This window comes from Papaver somniferum, chromosome 4 (assembly GCF_003573695.1).
Source record: "Papaver somniferum cultivar HN1 chromosome 4, ASM357369v1, whole genome shotgun sequence".
Classification (NCBI taxonomy): domain Eukaryota; kingdom Viridiplantae; phylum Streptophyta; class Magnoliopsida; order Ranunculales; family Papaveraceae; genus Papaver; species Papaver somniferum.
The window spans coordinates 83,518,364-83,525,362 of NC_039361.1; the positions used below are offsets into that span (position 1 = coordinate 83,518,364).

Genomic DNA, 6,999 nt, shown 5'->3' on the forward strand with positions numbered 1-6,999 from the left:
TAGTTAATAGTTACAAGTGCAACAGTACTCTACCAGAAGAGAACAAGATAATATAATTCAAAACTCCTTGGAGATGGCAATTTGGAGATCAAGGGGAAGTTGCAATCGACTGTGTGTAGTCATAGTCAGTAACGGGCATGTTAATTGGTTTGTGATACTCTCTGGTCTATTTTGTAATTTTGTGTGCCTTATGTTAACTGACATCTGTACTCTCTTCTTCTCCTATATAAACTATGACAGTCTCTTGGGACTAATGGTTCCTCTTCTTTAATCATTAATTATTGTTTCGCGTGCTGTCTTTTATGACCCTTTGTTGCATAGTAAAATTGTAAGAATCTTATGCTGAACGTGCACTCCCTGTCCATCGCTTATACTTTAGCGCCTTCGCTATTCGCATCGGCAGGGGTCCTGATAGGATCTTTGTGTAGCTAGTTTGAGTTAATATAGATGTTAAATTTGCATCAGATGCAAACTGCTAGTGAAGTCTGTTTTATTTTTCTATTTCTTATTTGGTCTTTGTGTAGCTAGTTTGAGTTAATGTAGACGGTATCGAGTAAGTATCAAATCCTTGTCATCTTTGTATCTGGGTTTTTCTCTGGTCCCTAAAAAATTGATTTTGGTCTTTTGATTTGATAAATTGGTTAAGGTAGAAATTGGGAAGGAATGATTTTGATTAGTTTGATTGAATGAAATTGGTTTCTGAATTCACTTCTTCAAACCCTTCTCTCTGTTATTTTGCTAGACAAACCTAAGAGGAGATAGGAGAAGAAGAAGATATCAAATTAAAGTAAGTTTCAAATCCCTTTTCATCTTTGATTTTGTTTTTGTTTTTGTTTTTTGCTTAAGCTTCTGTCTGGTTAATCCAAAAATTGAATGGTATTTTCGTTTGCTAAACCTTGAATAGCTTGAAAAGAAGAAAAGAAAAGTAAAAAAAAAAAAAAAAAAACTTCGCAAGTGAAATTGGCTACAGGCTTATATTGATTCAGTGAAAGAAAGTAGGAGGAAGGTGTAGTTTCAATTTGAAACGTAATGGAAGTATGTATCCTTGAATCTGGTATATGTAATCGAAATTTTTATTTAAGTATAGGATGTATTTGAGACAGTGGTGATTGGATGAGTTTATATTCAAATGGAGATACGGGTTTATGTGCTATCCATTAAGATTGATTTCTTTAGTTCACTGTGTTAGTAAATTTTGTATTGTGACAAGTGCATTAGAAAAAAGAGATCTTGCCACATATTGTGACCGTTTTGTGAGTGCCTCTACTAGGATACACTAGATGGGACCCCTGCTGAAGCCTTTTTTACTTGTTTGATTGTTTCTCCCTCAACACAACCCACACCAATTTAATTCTTATACATATTCTACATCTGCCGCCATGTACCACACTTATATTAAGTAAAGGAATTTCAAGTAGGTATCTGATATTATAATGGTCCCATCTGAGCAACATTCTCTCGAAGTCTTTGCTAATTTCAGTAATTTATCTCGTGGCAATAATTTCGTAAAATGTATTCTTAATGAAGAAACGGGAAAGCTTAGCTTTCTAATATTTTTGTTCTTTTGTAACAAAACGTAACCATTTTGGTACACCTTTTTTTAATTTGTGAGTATGTGCAACATCTTTGTTTTCTTTAACTGCGTAATAGGATTTCAGTGTTGGTTGTTTTTATAGAAACCAGTAAACTTGCATCTTATTTTCTTTAACTGTGTAATAGGGTTTCAGTGTTGGTTGTTTTTCTAGAAACCAGTAAACTTGCATCTGCGTGACATTTAGGCTTTAGCTGTGGATTTTTGAAGACCTGAAGTGCTTATGTATGCTGAATTTATCATCTGAAACCCAATGGTGTTTATTTCGAGTCTAAAACATTCTTCGAGTCTTACGTGAGGCTGAAGGGAATGATTGAGCTGAAAGAACTCTAGTAACAAATACGTCAAATTCCTATCTGTTATTATCTAAGTCGGCGTAGTTGTTTTCATTAATTCAGTATTCGCTGCTTCTTTAGTTGATCAATTATCTTTTTAACATGTGTTGCATTGTTAGAGAAGCTGGCTGTTAAGCTGAGCTCCTCCTACTGCTGCATGTCTGGCTCCTGTGACTGGTGTGGTTAAGCCTTCTACATAAGTTTTGTAGTATCTGTAGTTACCCTTTGTAGGATGCTCTTGATAGTAAGCTTGCTGCAGCTTGTTTGTCTAAATTTACTTTCTGGATCTGCTCCAAGCTTTGTTTTGTTTTTTGTTTCTTTTAACTTGGAATTTAGAAGCAAAAAAGACACCGATGAGCCATTTATCCATTCTTCTCAAGCTACTTCAGTTTTTTATTGCAAGGATGAGAGTAGGCCTGATAGGAAGTGGCACATTGTTTTAGAATCTCCAAAACGAAGAAGTCCTTATGTGAATGCTTTTGAGGATCCTTTTGTCTTTACTGGCATAGCTAAAGAATCTTCCCTAACGGCAGCGAACATGGATGATAACAGTAACTCGGAAGAAGATGCATTTGTAAGTTTTAAGTTTTTTGAACTGAACTGTTGCTTCATTTTATCGAAGTGTTGTACTGAATTGTCATTAATTATGATGCTACATGAAAATTAGGGGAGGCGGAAGTTTAACACCAGTATGCTTCCCAACAATGGCCCGCGATAAAATTTATCAGTACTGGATTTTGAGTGGAATCTTTCATTATGATAAAATTGTTACTTTGAAATTTGAAATTAATTCTTTAGATATTTTATGCAAAAAATATATATATTTGTTACTCAGTACTGGATTTTGAGTGGAATCTTTCATTATGATAAAATTGTTACTTTGAAATTTGAAATTAATTCTTTAGCTATTTTATTCAAAAAAAAAAAAATTGTTACAATTGAGAAATGGATTTTTTATTATAATTACACAATTCTGATGCAAATTGCAAATCGCGTCAATCCGAAAGTCGAAAAAATTTTAACTGAAGTGTGGAGTGCATAAATTTAGATATAATCGACTAAGTTCGAATTGATGAAGTTCCGGTTTCTTCATTTTGACCAAATCTTCACAATTCGAAAGAACGAAGTTTTGATCATGTAACTATATTTTGACCAAATCGTCTTAATTCGAAAGGATGAAGTTTCAGTTTCTTCAGTTATGCTCGAGGTCGTTCAACTCGATCAAATTCTCAAATGAATTATTGAGTCTTGATTATGCAACTATATTTCAACTCGGTCAAATTCTCAAATCGTCCCAATTCGAAAGGATGAAGTTTCTGTTTTCTTCATTTTTGCTCGAACTCGTTCCGACTCGATCCAATTTTCGAATAAAATGTCCAGTCTTGATTATGTAACTATATTTTGACCAAATCGTCTCAAGTCGAAAGGATGAAGTTTCAGTTTCTTCAGTTATGCTCGAGATCGTTCAACTCGGTCAAATTCTCAACTGAATTATCGAGTCTTGATTATGCAACTATATTTCAACTCTGTCAAATTCTCAAATCGTCCCAATTCAAATTGATGAAGTTCCAGTTTCTTCATTTTTGCTCGAACTCGTTCAACTCGGTCAAAATCTCGACTGGGTTATCGAGTCTTGATCATGTAACTATATTTTGACCAAATCGTCGGAATTCGAAAGGATGGAGTTTCAGTTTCTTCAGTTATGCTCGAGATCATTCAACTCGATCAAATTTTCAACTGAATTATCGAGTCTTGATTATGCAACTATATTTCAACTCGGTCAAATTCTCAAATCGTCCCAATTCGAAAGGATGAAGTTTCAGTTTTCTTCATTTTTTCTCGAACTCGTTCCGACTCGATCCAATTTTCGACTGAATTGTATAGTCTTGATTATGTAACTATATTTTGACCAAATCGTTCTCAATTCGAAAGGATGAAATTTCAGTTTCTTCTGTTTTGCTCGAACTAGTTCAACTCAGTCAGATTCTCAACTGAATTATCGAGTCTTGATTATGCAACTATATTTCAACTCGGTCAAATTCTCAAATCGTCCCAATTCGAAAGGATGAAGTTTCAGTTTTCTTCATTTTTGCTCGAACTCGTTTCAACTCGATCCAATTTTCGACTGAATTGTCCAGTTTTGATTATGTAACTATATTTTGACCAAATCGTCTCAATACGAAAGAATGAAGTTTCAGTTTCTTCTGTTTTGCTCAAACTAGTTCAACTCGGTCAGATTCTCAACTGAATTATCGAGTCTTGATTATGCAACTATATTTCAACTCGGTCAAATTCTCAAATCGTCCCAATTCGAAAGGATGAAGTTTCGTTTTTTATTTATTTATTTTTGCTCGAACTCGTTTCAACTCGATCCAATTTTCGACTGAATTGTCCAGTCTTGATTATGTAACTATATTTTGACCAAATCGTCTCAATTCGAAAGAATGAAGTTTCAGTTTCTTCTGTTTTGCTCGAACTAGTTCAACTCGGTCAGATTCTCAACTGAATTGTCCAGTCTTGATTATGCAACTATATTTCAACTTGGTCAAATTCTCAAATTGTCTCAATTCGAAAGGATGAAGTTCCGGTTTTCTTCATTTTTACTCGAACTCGTTCAACTCGGTCAAGCATTCAACGATTTATGAAATTGAAGTATCGAGTTTTAATTATAATCTTGTAATACGAGACAAACTTTAATGATAAGATGTACGGAACTCAACAATTATTCCATGATTGAATAATATCATGTAATTAAAAGTTAACATTATTACGATCGAGACCGGAAATTATCCCAACAACTGAAATTTTTTATGTAACTTTAATGAAAATTTGAGAAGAACATTAATTTATAATTTTAATCAATTTTGTGTGGTATTATAATTTTGATATGCCTCACAAATTAGTTTGGCAAAAAAAAATTCTTATTGCTGGGAGTCCACCCTAGTCAAGGATCACTAATTAAAAATAAAAGGCCAAAGTCTTTATATGTGTCGTGGACGCCCAACTAAATGTACGCCCAACTAAATGTACGCCCAACTAAAAAAACCAAAAAAAAAAAGGAAAGAAAGAAAGAAAGAAAGAAAGAAAGAAAAAATAGACGTGTGTTTTGTTGTGAAGAATGTAAACATAGTTTTCTCCTCAAGAGGAAAGTCCAGATCTAGCATATTTCATCACTTCATCCCGTCTCTATCTTAGGCAGAGAAGATTTCTTCTTATCTGATATTTTGGCTGAAAGTTGGGATTATTCATTGCAGTTTTGTTCTATAATTTTGGAAACATTTCTTCATCGTCGTAGGATGATGGTGTTGAGTATATTGAGAAGGAATGGAAGAAAATATCAAGCGGTAATAATCTCTGTCGAAAATATTTCGATCCCTAACAATTTTTGGGCGGGATGAAAATCAAAACAAAATTCTTTTGGGCGGGATTATTCCCGCTTGGTGTTATTTTGGAATAGCTACAAATCTCAACCCTAAAATCAGTTAAGAGATGTTCAGAGATATATCTTTTCGGGGAATTATCAGAGATCAAAAACAACAAGGTATATCTTTTCTATGATTATTTGTATCTAAATAATTTTTGATTTTTGATTCGGAAGATGCATGAGTTCATATTAGACTCTTTGATTGAATCTGAAATTAGGGTTCCATAGGATTGATATAGTTTTGTAATAATACAATCTTATTAAACTATCTTTGATTGAAAAGACTCATGGGTTACATATTATATTGATTATCTTATAATATAATCTTATGCTTGTCTCTATCTTAATAACTTTTGAATTTTGATTGAAAAGATTCAAACCATCTTTGATTGAATCTGAAACTGGGTTACTCAGGATTTTTATAGTTTTGTAATAGCAAGTGGTATTTGGATTTGATTATGGTGTATACTAGGTGTTTGTGTGTTTAAAACCCTTGAATCTAAACATTTCTATCACTGTAACCCTAATTAGACTTGCTTTTTTATGAGAAAATTGGTTTAGGGGGGAGTCTATTCATGTTGATTTGATCGAATTTAATATGGGTTTGGTTTTTAGAACCAATTAAACATGATATAATGGGTTTAATTATGTTGATCTTGTGTAATTTTTACTGAATTGGATATTGTTTGGTTTTTTCTGTTTGATATATCAATAAGTTCATAAATTGTCAAATTTAATGATCTGATCTCACTTTCAGTCATAATATGCACTTTTATGGGGTTACTTTTACTAATTTAACCTGCTTATTATAGATTTATAATAGTGATATGTTGTATTAGAAAAACGAATAGTTTAAGGACTACAGTGTTAATGTATGCTTCATTTTGGTTTATAGATGCATATATCAAATAATTTGTGTGAGTATAAGTGTATAACTAGTGTTTAAATGCTACTGATAACATTCTGACCCGATTATATCTGATTAATCTAGTGTGTTTTGCATTTTTCATATAGACACTAATGTTTACCTCAATTAAAGTCACCAAATAAGAGATAATAGTGCCGAAATAAGAAGCAGAAACTGAGAGTACCGAAGAGAACATGCTTTCTCTCTTGAGCTAAAGGATACACAGTAGGTGAAAGTGAATGAAATTTCTGATAAGCTATTCGTTTGATAGTTGTGAAGTATTGTCTCTATATAATATAAGAAAGTTTGGCTGCATTTGGAAGCAGCAGTATAAAATTGACTTTAGGGTCAATTTTTACATGTAGTAGTATATGTTATATTGGTGGGTTGATGCAGCTGGATTTTGGAAAGATTCGGAATGCTGACATAGATTCATTATTTTTTTATACTAAATAGAGAATAAAGCAATTGGAATTTGAAAAAGTGAAGAATAAGCTCAGTGAAGCAACTTCTTGGTTAATTTTTCCCTTTTATCATATTGTTCATCTCTTCATTATACGCATTATCACCATTACCAATGGCTACCAACTCTTTTATCCGAGCTCAATCATTATATTTGTCTATGTTTCAGATGTCCACTTCTTTTTCAAGGGAAGGAAGCTCCACATTCAACTGGCTTTTCCTCGCCTCCGAGACATAGCCCCATAGTATCTGGATCAAGTCATGGTGCACATAGTTCAAG

General features: G+C 33.1%; 1 long non-coding RNA gene across 1 annotated transcript; it reads left to right on the plus strand.

Annotated features, from left to right (window-relative positions):
* Window positions 1–283: 283 nt before the first annotated feature.
* LOC113274048 lies at window positions 284–2,779 on the plus strand. Its single transcript, XR_003322735.1, has 3 exons — window positions 284–787; window positions 2,316–2,500; window positions 2,594–2,779. It is a non-coding gene; the product is annotated as an uncharacterized LOC113274048 (long non-coding RNA).
* The last annotated feature ends 4,220 nt before the right edge of the window (window positions 2,780–6,999 follow it).